At 27.9% G+C, this 14,396-nt stretch overlaps 1 long non-coding RNA gene across 4 annotated transcripts in view; it reads left to right on the forward strand.

Moving 5' to 3' along the window:
• The window catches only part of LOC110282530 (uncharacterized), a 52,574-nt gene that overhangs the window by 19,314 nt on the left and 18,864 nt on the right, over nucleotides 1-14,396 (forward strand). For 3 of the 4 annotated variants that reach the window (XR_015433702.1, XR_015433701.1, XR_015433704.1), the window contains exon 2: nucleotides 9,164-9,260. This is a non-coding gene — a long non-coding RNA (uncharacterized LOC110282530). Of the gene's footprint in view, nucleotides 1-7,986; nucleotides 8,149-9,163; nucleotides 9,261-14,396 lie in introns of those variants that run through there. The other variant, XR_011636590.2, reaches the window with a different exon arrangement.

A 14,396-nucleotide genomic window follows, 5' to 3' on the forward strand; every position in this document is an offset into this window, starting at 1 on the left:
TTTTTTATGTAGCGAATGAATTAATTTTTTTCTTCTTTCTTTTCGTGATGATGTTTATGCATATGAGTTTGGATAAAATTAACGATGCGTTAAGAATTAAATTTTTGTGTTAAAATATCGTGTTAAGTAGAGATAAGTTGGGGCTCGTTTTTGGAGGTCCGAGCCCGATGAATTTTAATCCGAGTCCGAGTTTCATAGTATTTCTTAGAGCAGGGGTGGCGAACCTTTATATACCAATGTGCCAATTTTTTTATAAAATTGTTTAATGAAATCACAGACGTGCCGTCAAATAATTTTGACTTCATGATTATTGGGAAAATAATACTAAATACTATCAACTCAAAGCTCTTTATTTACATTGAAAAGAAAATAAATTTTGCAATGTTTCAGTTTTAAGCGTAATTCAACTTAAAGTAATATCAGTGGGACTTCTGTTATTACAGATTAAATGACAAATAGCTTATATTAGGTTGTAAAATATTAGTTTAAGCAGGACTGTTGATGTTTTGCTAGTTATTTATTGTTAACTTGTTTTTTATGGTTATTGTTTTCTTAGCACTAATTAATTTTTTTATTAACAATTGTTTTTTATTTCTTGTTTTTTGTGAATTTTAATTTAATTGTTACATATGCTTCATAGTGTAATAACATTTGTGTAATAACAATTCATGGTGCAATAGCAATTGTGATCAGTGGCGTGCCCAAAATATTGTGTCGCGTGCCGTAAATGGCACGCTTGCCATTGGTTCGCCATCCCTGACTTAGAGCCTAAGACTACTCGAGATGTATGTCTGATAACGGCCAAATTTTGCGGTCTCGCTTTTAGGCCTTCGATGCCTATAAACAAGAAAATTAGTCAATTAAACCTTTTTATCACGCAATTAATAAATTTCGCATTTTTAATTACTAATAATTTTTTACTAATGATTTTTAATTACTAATAATTTTTTACTAATGATTCTTAATTACTAATAATTTTTTACTAATGATTTTTAATTACTAATGATTTTTAATTACTAATAATTTTTTACTAATGATTTTTAATTACTAATAATTTAATAATTGTACCTAGCGTTTGTATAAGAGTAGGAAGAAAGTTTATGAAAATTTTCTCATTGGTCTGAGCCCGAAATTTTTTTTACACTAAACGAGCCCGCAGTGGGCCGGGGTTGAAGCCAAAGAATATAGATTCTTTGCTGAAGCCATCTCATAGCTAGTGTGAACTGAATTTTCTGATTTTCGAACAAATCAACCATTTTCTAAGTAAATGCATATGAAATCTCTCTTCATATTTGTTTTTAAATCACCTTTAATTCTTCAGAATTTATGAATTAAATTTTTTTTCTAATAATTTAAAAAAAAAAAAACAAACTTAGTAATATTTAAAATTATGTAACTATTTTTTTTCCAAATATTTTAAATTATAGTATATTTAAAAAAAATGGCTGGTTATTCCTCGCTTAGTTGTATAAGTACGTATTGTATGGCAATCTGTACCGTATTAGTACGACATTTATTGTACGGCAAAACGTTGTTTTAGTTTTCAAGAATATTTATATTATTACATTAATTTTAAATTAAATTCTTTTCAAGTTAGCAGCACAATTGTGCATACAGAGAATTTGACTTTTAACTATAAATTCGTTGTATATTTTTGTAATTTTTATCTTGTTTTATTTCGGCTAAGGTGAGCTTTGAGCTTGAGCCTTTTGATTTCATAAGTTATTTTAAAATATTTTTAGTGGAAAATGCAATTGTAAAATTTGAAAAATATCACTATTTTATATAAATTATTAAACGATACGCCTCTTTAATTTTTTGTTTTAAATACAGAAATCGTTCGTAAGCGAATCTTGTTATAAATATTTCTGAGATCGCTTCAATACAACAGTTTAAGCGAAATTTTGAAAGTTATAAAAAAGCAAGCGATTTTTCTATAGCAATGCAAGCTATAGCTGAAAAGCAAGCGATATTTTTTCTGAAATGATGTGCAATAATTTCAGGACTATAATAGAGACATACATACAAGGAAATTAAAATTTTTGTTTTTTTTATTTTTCACTTTGAAAAAGTATAAATCACAGTCAGTAAATCTATGTTTTTAATGTAGCAAAGGAAGAAAAAAATAAACTACAGCTATATCAAAAATTTTTTTTTCAAACAAAGTTGGTAAAATCTTTGTCTGCTTAAGAAAATTTATTATTCTATATTTCCCATTTTTTTACAATCGGACGAACATTTTAATTTTCTATTAGTATACTGAATTATTATTATACATTTGAATGATAAAATTTCCATTGCTTTTAAATTATGTAGATTATTTAATATGTTAATTATTAATTAAATATATTAGTAATAATCAAAATTTTAGTAACATAGGATAACTATTAATGATAGGAGTGATTGCAATAATGATGGGAAATTTGCTATTGATCAATTCCATCTGTAAATTGATTAAAAAAATACGTTATTCATACGCTTTGAGTTTGTGTGTACTTCAAATTTTTGACATTTGATAATGTATAAAGGAATAACTTTCATAAGTGAAACATTGAAGTAAAGAATTTCAGATTTATAATTATAAAATTTCATATTAATTATTTTATTAGCTCTTTAACCTTTAAAAACCAATTCTCTATACTCTGGTAAATAAATATTTTAATTAAATGCTGTTTTTTCTTAAACTCCAAATTTATTTATTTTACCTTTTATTTTTTGCTTAATTCAAAAACTGTCATATTTAAATTTTAAAAAGCTTCGTCGTTTATTTCGAAAAGTTAACCTATGTTTTAATAATTTCACTCATTACCATATATGAATAAAAAGAAATATCTTCCCTTTAACATATATTTTACTTTCATTTCACGAGAGTTTTTAATTTTCAAATAAATGAAATTAGTTTTTCAAAAGAACGAATCGAAATCCTCACTAACCATCATCATCAACAACAAATGAAATGGATTTTTCTCTTTTTCTGTATAAGTAAAATAATTACTTCTCTGACATCGTAATTAAAATGTCTAGATAAATTATTAAAAATTTTCGCTCCCCCGTAAATGAAACTACGGATCAACGATTAATTGTCATTTTACGAAGCAAACGACAATTAATTTTCCTTCCAAAAGTCGTTACAAAACTTCTCTCCAATTTTGAAAGTAATTAAAATACCTTCAATAATCATCCCTACCCGTGCTACTATGTTTAATAACAGTTCTTTAATAACAGTCTAACTTCTTATTGGCATTTATTCGAAACAAAATGCTCGTCTTCTAATGCGAGTATGTAATTAAACAAATCATTAGCAAAGGAAAAATGGCGACATTTAAAAGATTTTCTATTCAAAATTATTGAAGCGGAGATATTTTTTTCGTGTTCTGTCTGTTAAAGAAATTTTCTCTCCCTTTTGTTCCTTTTTTTTTTTAAATTTCCGATTCCTTGTTAATACAATTTCTTCATTTTCAAAGAGTTAAAGAAAATACAAAGTTGATGTAATTATTCTCTTCAGAACAACGAATTTTAAAAGTCTGTTCCTTTTATTTATGTATTGTTTTTTGCAAGTGATTTTATATAAAAATATTTTTACAATTATTTCATGTCATTAAAAAGTATCTCGTATTTATTGGATTCGTTAAAATTTTTAAAACGGGGAAAAAATAATTCATGGAAATAGAAGTGTTCTTCCATAATATTAATTCCAAGAACATCTCTAATGTTCTTCCATTTTAAATTTTATGTTTCATTTTCCATTCTGACCCTTATGCGTATTTAAAATTAATGGTTATTGTTTAAAAAAAACAAATTTTTTTTCTCTTTCTTCAATCTCTTTATCACTTTCATCTATTTAACATTCCATTTCTGATAAAATATTACAAGAACTCTACACGATTTCGTTCTAACTAATTAACATTTAAGAATTTTTATCCTCCTAAAATGCTCGAAAAGTCATCTTAAATTTTTTGTTTTAGAACTATTTCTGACTGAAATTTTTCAACAAAAATTTTAATTTTTAGATGCATGACATTAAGAAATCGCTAACTTTTTTTAATAACAGCACAGTATAACCGAACAGTATACATTCAAAATTTAAAAAAATATCATAAGTTCAATTAACGATAATTCTCAATTTTAGACGTTTGTTTTAAATTCTACACAAATGCTACGATGCTTATTTTGTATTGATTATTCCCAAATAAAAAGCGAATCATCAGTTTTATTATAATCGCCCAATAAAGTTTTAAAATAATGTTATATCTTGAATGAGGTAAAAAGGAATACATTGATTTGACTTTCTTGAGACGTAACTACTCATTCATGTTAAATTATAAAAATCTGAAAAATTTTAGAATGTTATTATATCGCAGTCAACAAAGCATTCATAAAAACCATTTAGGGGAGAGTCGGGTAGCCCCGCTCACTTATATATCTGTATAATACTGAGTAATAATCAACATTTTTGTATGTTTCTATTGTTTTATCATCTAATTAAATAATGCAAAAAGAATAAACCAAAAAAAGAATAGTTAAACTTAAAAAAATAGAAATTTTAAAAAACATGTTTTTCAGCTCTTTTCAAAATGTGTCGGGTAGCCCCGCTCAGTTACAAAAATTGTGTTTTTCGGCTATTTTTTCAGGTGTAAATGAGAATGACCAATGTATTGAAAATAGATAAACGTCATTTATCATTTTTATCACAAAATTATTTTATTTATTACATATTTATATACTTTTAGTGAATTCTATCATTTAATAATAACAAATGCCATACTTTTTTATCGTTATTAATGTATATTAATATATTATAATATTAATATATATTTATATTAAATATTTAACGAAAATAATTTAATTTAAGTAACAATAATTAATAACAATAGTTGTTTTACAATATAAACTTATTTGGTTGATCTCTTCTTATAAACTTAATATAAAATACTTCTTATAAAATTACAAATTCACTTTGTATTTTGATTGCATTCAAATGCTTCTGTAGATTGATTCGTTCACAAATAAGTGAAAATAAATAAGTAAGCAAATAGCTTATCATAATATTTATGATTTCTTGATATTAAATTTAATTTGGATATATCAATTACATTTTAAAAATATTAAATTTTTCATTTTTAAATATATAAATTTATGTTTCATATAATATTAAAACATATATTTGTTGTTAAAAATGCATATAACATTCAAATTTGAAGCAATAAAATAATAATCTTTGCAACCGTGTATTTATCGACGAAATAAAATTGGGCAGTGAGACCCGACATTCATGTGAGCGGGGCAACCCGAAATCCAGTTTCTTTGAAAATTTGTAATTACTCGAAAACTTTTTTACATACTAACTTCTTTCTTTGTGCAAATTAAACTTAAGACTACATACTTCAAAGCTGTATGTATAGAAAAAACTATTTTTTTAGTATTAAAATGTAGTTTAATTGAAACATTCACCCAATTTTTCTTAATTTCATGACTACTGTATTCAACATATTTTCAAAACTATTGTTTACCATGTTACCAGCTGCATAAATACTTGAAACTTTGAAAATAATCATTTTTTAATATAACAATTAATGTCCGCTGGCCCCTTGACTTGAAAAAATATTCTATACATATGATATTGACAGTGGGCGGGGCTACCCGACTCTCCCCTATATATTGTTTACATTGATCATTTTAGTTGCTCCAGTGATTTTCTCTATGAGGCTGCGAATAAAGCTTATTTTTATAGGATTTGTTATTATTTGTCGTCAATATTGTTAAATTATTGTTATCGAATCATTCTTACTGTTAAAGTATTGTTTATAAATTATTTTTATTGTTTTTTTTTAAGTTATTGTTTTTGAATTAATGTTGCCTTTTATTATTTAACACGTAAAATCTAACTCAATGGATAAGGAGTTTTTTTTTTTTTTTTGAATGAAAGTGTTACTTTTTTTAATTTTTTCTTATTATATAACTATTATTTAAGGAACTTAATTGAAGGACATATGCTAAACAATTACTGAAAACTTTCAAATTTTGGTGTTCAAGAAGAATTGAATGTTTAGAACATAAACTGCTGTATTAAGTATAGGAAATTATTTTTTACTGTCAAGTCTTTAAAAAGGACAAATTTTAATGTATGTCTTCACTTTACTCAATATATAGACTCTAAATTTAAAAAGTTAAATTTTTTTTCTAACAAAGTGTCACATTTACACTTAATGTAAAGTGACAAATTAATATCTAATTTTACCTATGCTTTAATTTTTCTTTAAACGTTATTCCTTTTTTTTATTTTAGCAATCTTTTTAACTTTCTTGGTGACCTTTCTCATGGTCGTTGCGGTCATCGCACTTCCTGTGGGGAAAGTCAACCAACCCCTCTATTCACGCCTTTCTTTTTCCTCTTTTAATTTTAGGGGGGCTAACTAGCCAATCCCTTTACTTTAAATTTCAAACTCTCCGCCTCTTTAATTTTAATTGGTCGTAGTTTTTCTGGTCTACCCCAGTTAAGGAATTTTTAAGTGACTTTTTAAAAAAAACATTCTCTGTTGGTTTTTTCTTCTTGCTGGTTCCTTTTTTTCCGAGATGCGGACTTCGGTCCGTATCGAGGGATTTCTTTTTATTTTTTTTTCTTAACCTTTATCTTAAATTAAATCCATATCTCTAATCAAATTCTGTAAATTTAAAATCAAAATTTTATACCTTTAATTTTCTTTAACATAAGAAAAACCTTCTCGAATTGAAGCTTTCTTTCCATATTTATTTTAACCTCTAAATTACTCGTTCTTTTATAATTAACATTTATCTATAACGCCTTCTGTGTTTTAATTCTCCCGTCACCCATTTCAATAAAATGCCTTTCTTGTGTTGGTAGATGTGGTGAAAGATGTATGTTCTAAATAAAATGATATGTTAATAATTTAATCTTGTGCTGGAGAATTTATTTGCCTCTATTTTCATGATTTATCATGTCCTGTGTGTACAGGGTGAGTACCTTTCAATTATTGTTATGGGCATGCATGTATGTGAATTCATTAGTTTTTCTTATTGGAAACATCAGCTTACTGTATTAAATCATATATTGTTTGGATATAGTATGACTTTATCGTATTTACCATTAATCTTTAATTGTCTTAGTTTTCACCCTTATTCTAAATTTGGTGATACCAAATCATCCAATTTGTTCAAACCTCACACTTTGTGACCCTTTGGACCTATTGGGTTATTGTTATCCCACATTAGCATTGTACTACCACTTTCCTTAACGATCACATTCCCCCCTTAATTCAATTTAATTACCCTTTCATATATTTCGGCCTTAATTATATTTATCACGACGTTTCAATCATTTAACTAATTTTTTAATCATGACTATATCCAATTACTAGTACATATACCAAATATTCCAATCTATTAATTACAATTACACAAATAACTTTACTTTACTTTATTACGCACCAAATACTTTTTATTCAACTCTTACACAAAGTTTTCAATCGAGTAATTTATAATACATCTTCATTTTGCTGTACTGCATGTATGTTCTAAAATTATTAGTTAACATCTTTTACAGGCACATAATTTACAAAACTTAAGAGTATTAAAAAACGAAACATTTTTAAAAGCTTTCAAGAAGATATATTTTTTTTTATCAAAACTAAAAACAATACGCTAACGAAATAGAAAAAAAATCTTAGTTTAATGTCAATTTCACTCTTTCTTCTATACAATCTAGGGGGGGAAAAAGGCTTTTTTCTTCCTCTATTTCCATTTACACATACTTTACTATAAAAAGCTGAGTTGATTTGTTTATTATTTCTCTAATTAAATAAACAAAATAGAGAAAGTTAGAAATAATTCAAAATTTTTTCTTTCTTTATCCTTTATTACGTCTAAGTAAAAGATTGAAGATGACAGAACTGACGTAAAATGTAATTGCTATTCAAATGTGGGTGGATATCTGCTCTCATTTGTCATTACGATTGTGTAGACATTTAAAGGTGAAACAAAAATGACGAACGTATAATATTAAAATAGTTTCTTTTTCATATCATAGCCGAAAATGGAAATAATTTGCATTACAAGACGTTAAATTTGAGTGAAAAAAATCGTTTGTCAAACATCATTTTTTAACTTCGAAATGATTAATACTTTCTTGAAGGTAAATATATTATTCAGTCAGTTATTCTTATTCGAAAAGCTCTCTTCATTTATTTAAATAACCTTCATCAAATGTAATTTTTTTCCGTTTCTGCAAACGATTTTTTTACCCTATTTATTTATGGTTTCGCAAAAGTATTATGAGTTTTAGTGGCAACGGGAGAAATCTTTGAAAGAAAAAAAAATTAATTTTCCGTATTTGTATTCATTTTTTATCGTAGAATTCGAGAATCAGTTGAAACAATATTTATTTTTCGTATTTACTTTTTCTTTTTTGAGTTTAAATTCATTTCCCCAAAATAAGTTGTTTTTAATGTATTTTGAGAATTGAATCGAATATAAATATGATTTAATATTGTAAGAAATTCAATGTAAGAACAAATGGAAATAAAAACGTTTTTATATTCACTTTTCAATTGCCTTCGAGCAGTTAAAGGAAGAAAAAAATTTTTTAAAAGAAAAATACGATATAAACTATGCAAAGCAAAATAATGTATTTTCTCCAACAACATTTCATTTATTTTCGAGAAAGCTTATGTTTTTCTAGAAAATATAAGTAGCTTATCTAAAAATAAAAGCATGATGCTTTTGGAATAAAAATTCTTTTAGCGTAGGAAAACAAATTTAAATGCAAAAAGTTTTTTGTTTATGCATAAATTTTGTGAAACATTTGTTTTTGAACAATGCATTTAAGTTAGAACTATCACGCTCATATAGTTTTCAACTTTACAATTTTGTTTGTTATTCAAAAACTAAACATATTTCTTTAAAAAATTAAAAATCGAGCTTAAAATTTTTTAAATTTCATTTTGCATCAACATGTAATTTTAGAGTTATTCAAAAATATGTAACGAGAAACATTTTACTTGATGAATAGTATTCTTATGTATTTGATAACAGTATTACATATCTGCTTAAGAAACATGCTTCAGTTTTTAAATAACAGTTTTCTGTTATATAAACGCTTTTTTATTGGTACACCTGCTGACAGGTTTTTTTCTGTAAATTTCTTGCAGTGTTTACACAACATTTCATGCTCCATCTACAATAACACTGCATGCTTAAGTTGATGCCAAACAGTTTAGATAGCTAGATGTTATCCGCATTCAAAAGGTAACTTGCTAATTTCTACATTTCTGCTGCTATAGAAATAGGGTGTTAATTTAGATGTATTTGTGTTTTTGATGTGATCACTATCTTACATTTCACTGATACTTGCTCTCTATTTTGTGTATTTTCTGAACACTATTTTTCTCTATTCAGTTTTTAATGATCATACTGTTATAAATGAATGCTAGATATTCACGAAATTGTCGTCATTTTTGACGAAACAGTTTCCTAAGGAATGCTCCGAGCGAACATTTCATCAAATTTAGAAAAATTCTATCGTAAAGATACAAAGTTTGGCAAAAGCATCAAGCTTAACGCATCGCATCGATAAACTCAATTGGTTTTATTTTATTATGTAACTATCGTTGAATAGTCGACCCGATTTTGAGTTTACGACTACTGATTTTTAATTCCATAACTTTGTATTTTGAATAAAATTCTGAAGTCAAGGAAACTTCTGGCTCAAGTATCGGAAGGTATTTGCTTTCGGACTTATGATGGAACTGACTCCATCTGCGTTACACGGAGAAGAAAACCACGAAAGCTTCCAACGGTTTGCCTGACGGCAAGGGGACTCAAACCCACAACCGGTATATTGAAGATATTTTACGCCAGCACTGTGGTGGTAGGTGTGAGGTGGAATTTGTATCTACCAGCCATCGCTGTGATTCGAACCCGGATTACCTCATAGAGAGGCGAGAGGTCTATCCTCTAAGCCACCGCGACTTAAAAATCTGTATTGTTGTTGTTATACATTCTTTAGTTGTCGAAGAGTATTTAAACCTGTTTAACTAACAACTGCTTGAAAATTCGCACTATCTAACGTTTTTTTTTTTGTGTAGAATAGCAAACAAAGTGTACTTTTTATCATAATTAGTTGTTAATCCTTTTCTCAACAAATGTCTAAATTAATAATTGCTTATATAATATTTAATGTATGCTGTGTTTATATATTAGTTTTTGAATATAATAATTTTTTGAAAAAAAATAATTTAACTGTGTATTCATTTTTTTAAAATACCGTCATTCGTGGCGGGGCTACTTTGTGCAGGATTTCGCAGTTTTTGAACTTTGACATGTAAAAAAACTATGTTAGTTCAAACTTTAGTAAAATTTATCGATATTATATTCATAACTGGACTCAGACGAGTGAATTTGATAAATATTGGCATTATTTGTATGTAATATTTACGAGTAATAAGTCAAAACATACCTTGCACAAAGTAGCCCCCAAATGGGGCTACTTTGTGCAGCGATAGGAATTCAGTTTAATAATCATGTTTTTAGTAAAATATTGATATAAAATTGTTAAAAAAGTTAATTGTTGACATTTTTAAAGACAAAAACATCAAGATATGTAAAGATATTAGTTTGAAAATAATTTTCAGCGTTAAAAAACCATTTTTTTTGAAGAATTTTTTTCTTAAAAAGAATGTTTATTTCAAAACATTTGAGTTTAAACAAAAGAAAACCATATACATTTTTAAACATTGAAATGGATGAAATTTTAAAAATAATAATTATTACATATTCATTAACATTTATAATATTGTTAAATTTGAACATAACATGCTTGAATGAATATGACAGAACTTGCTCTTCAGTTTCTGTCAAAATTACCCGATGTCCTATAAAATATATTTTTATGTGTTAAATCGTTTGATTAAGTCATTAGAAAAATCTTTGTAGAAGAAAAATAATAGTTTACCAGGAAGTTTCACGTGTTTCTTGTGAATTTTATTAGAGATAGTATTTCTGTGGATTTTGTACTTCCGAGAAGCTTCTGCGATCGACATACCACCAACAACTGCTTGCAAACATTGTTGCAGCTTTTCTAAAGTGTAATCATGGTAGTTTCTCGTTCCAGGTATTTTTTTATAACGTCTGACCATTTTTCTGTCGAAAAAAAAAACGAATGAAACTTTGCACAAAGTAGCCCCAAAATGCATTTTTTTTCATTTTTCATTTATTTGTTATTAATTTTCTAATTTTTTTAACGCTAACATGATATAATTGTTTATTAATATATAAATAAAAAATTTTGCACTTACGACAATTTTTTTATCAACGTCTTTGCATTTCACAGCTAAAGTTTCCACGCACACTTTTCGACATCCGACGTCCTCGGACAGTTGTTGGCATTAGATGAACGAAACACACTCTGAGATTGTTTTAAAATTCGAAAAAATGTTTGTAGTACAGTCAATTCGCTATAACTCGAAGTACGATAACTCGAATATTACTATAACTCGATTTTTTTATGAGGTCCCGACCCTTTTATCTTCAATTTCATGTTAATTATTCTCGATTACTCGAACTTTACTCCCTTTAACTCGATTTTTTTGGGATCTTTTAAAGCAAAAAAAAGAAAAAAAACCCTAGGAGTTGATATCTTGCCCCTTTCTTTGCAACATACACACAATGTCTTTCGCACTCTTCATGGAGAAGCTAAAGCTGTCCCTCTTGAAACATGTGAACAATGGTTAAATGAAACGTTACCAAATTTACTTAAAGGATACAGTTAAAATGAGGTTTTCAATATTGATGAAATGGGTTTATTTTTTAAATGTCTTCCAAATAAGACTATGATGTTTAAGGATGAAAACTGCTCAGGGGGTAAAATGAGCAAGGAACGTTTGACTGTCCTAGTTGGAGGAAATGCGTCTGGGACAGAGAAATTGCCCTTAGTTGTTATCGGAAAATACCGAAATCCCCGATGTTTCAAGAATGTAAAAACGTATCCTTTGGATTACAAGTTTTGGATGACATCAGTTTTATTTGAAGACTATTTAAGAAAATTGGGTCGGAAATTCTTTGCTAAATAAAGAAAAGTGATACTCTTTATGGATAAATGCACAACGCATAGTGATCTACCCAGTGCCGTAGCGAGCTTAACTCGCGCCCGGGGCACAATACCTTTTTAGCGCCCCCCCCCCATTTGAAAACCATCTAATATTATAAGTAAAATATACTTGCAAAGTAATAAATAAATAAAGTAAAATAAAATAAAGTCATAGGCTCAAGCTAGGCATTAAATTTGAGACAAAAAATGTAGTTGAGAAAACAAGACTAGATTTTGAAATGTATATGATCATCTAGAATTAGTTCAAAAAATACCTATTATTTATTTTACATATTTATAAAGAAATATTTTAAAAACACGCAGTTTTAAAACAATAAAAAAGGAAATATTTATTATCTCTAAGGAGATACATATATTTAATAATATGATTATAATACATTAATAAAACTAATTACTATGTATAAATTTTCCACTTTTGATGAAGCAAATTTATCAATAATATCATCAAAGTTGATCACTTCAAATTTTTTCATACCCTATTCACTGAATAATAGAATCGTCAAGTAGATGTAGTAAGTAATCTTATTTGTTTTATTACTAACCAAGAATGCCCTGAACTTGAAAGGTAGCAACTTACACTAAAATTTAAATATACACTAAAATTTATGCTAGCATTAAACTTGTAACATTTAATAATATTTCATTTTTATTCCAATCAGAGCGCGATGACAATGACGCAAAACTGAAAAATACAGGCACAAAATAACTTAAACGTTAATATTTCGGGTATTTACCTAACTTGTAGCGGAATTCCACAACCTGTCGCAAGTGTCACGGATATGTACAGTCACGGAAAAAAGTATCCGGAAAGTAACAAATAAAGAATCATTTATTTTTTGAAACAGATAATTCTCAGGTACAGAACAAATACGGCGTTTGTGTCCTTTCCTAGAAACATCAAAACGCTGTATTTGTTGTGTGTCTGAGAAGTATCTATATTAAAAAATAGACTATCTTTTAGTTATTATTTACGGGATACTTTTTTCCGTGACTGTACATATAAGTACATTAGAGTGCTATTGTTATCGTTTTAAAATAACAAGCGTAAGCTACATTGCGTTTATAGAAACAAAAATAAATAGTGTTCTGAAAGAAAGAATGTTTGTACTTTGTACACTGTACAAACATACAAACACTTTGTACACCGATGTTTGTACTTTGTACACTGCAAATATTTGGAGATAATATATGTAACCACACAGCGTAGATGCCATAAGGAAGTGCTGACAGACACAGGTCGAGTCAGCCCTGCCGTTAGAAAAGACGTGTCATTTCTATTATGAATATATTATTACAATTTGATTAGTGTTCCTTTTTATTTACGAATTAACATTTATTATATTTCACCGGCACTAAATTTAAAATATATTTTCCAGAAATAAATTATAATAAAAATAAAAATCATCCAACAATTTTTTTTGTTTTGCTGACCATTTGGCGCCCCTTTGTGTGTAGCGCCCGGGGCATGATGCACCCCTTGCTCCCCCCTCGCTACGCCACTGGATCTACCTAATTTGAAAGCAGTAAACTTGCAGTTTCTCCCGCCAAACACAACAGCAAAGTTGCAGCCGATGGACCAGGGTATCATAAAGTGCTTCAAACAGTCTTATCGTAAATGGCTTGTCAGAAAAATGGTCTTAAATATTGTAAGCATTTAGAAGATTTGTAATTAATAAATAAGCATTAATTAAATAATCCAGCAATATTTTGAAAGTCCAAAACCGAAACTGACGGTAAGTCGAACTTCCGATATGTCGAAGTTTTTCGTCAGTCCTATCAGATTCGAGTTATCGCGAATTCACTGTAATAGAAGAGACTTCTATCTTCAAATTCCACACATTTTTAACGTGAAATAAACATAATACTGAATAGCAGCACTTGAAAAATGCCAAATTCGAATTTGCACACCGAATGACGGTAATTTACTTCTGTTAGTTGTACGAAATTTCCAGAAAAATCCTAACGCCCTAAGTTCCAACCCAGTGGGGGGAGGCAGCTCTCACATTGGGAACCTAGGCCCTAAATGAAGTACCTTTTTGCTCCTTAAGTTATGTATTAGCTTTTTAGTACCTAAATTATTATTTTTAATTTCAATTAACGTACACTACAAATATTAGCGTCAATAATATGGCGGTTTTTTACGGTTCCCTAAAACGAATGAGTATCTTTTCGCCATTAAGTTTGCTTTTTAGTACAGTGCGCAAAATAAAAAACTGACCACGCTGATAAAACTTTCAATTTAATGATCGGATCTTTGCATTCTAGGGCTCAATCTT

This window comes from Parasteatoda tepidariorum, chromosome 1 (assembly GCF_982258835.1).
Source record: "Parasteatoda tepidariorum strain Cologne lab strain chromosome 1, Ptep-v5.0, whole genome shotgun sequence".
In the NCBI taxonomy this organism is placed as follows: Eukaryota; Metazoa; Arthropoda; class Arachnida; order Araneae; family Theridiidae; genus Parasteatoda; species Parasteatoda tepidariorum.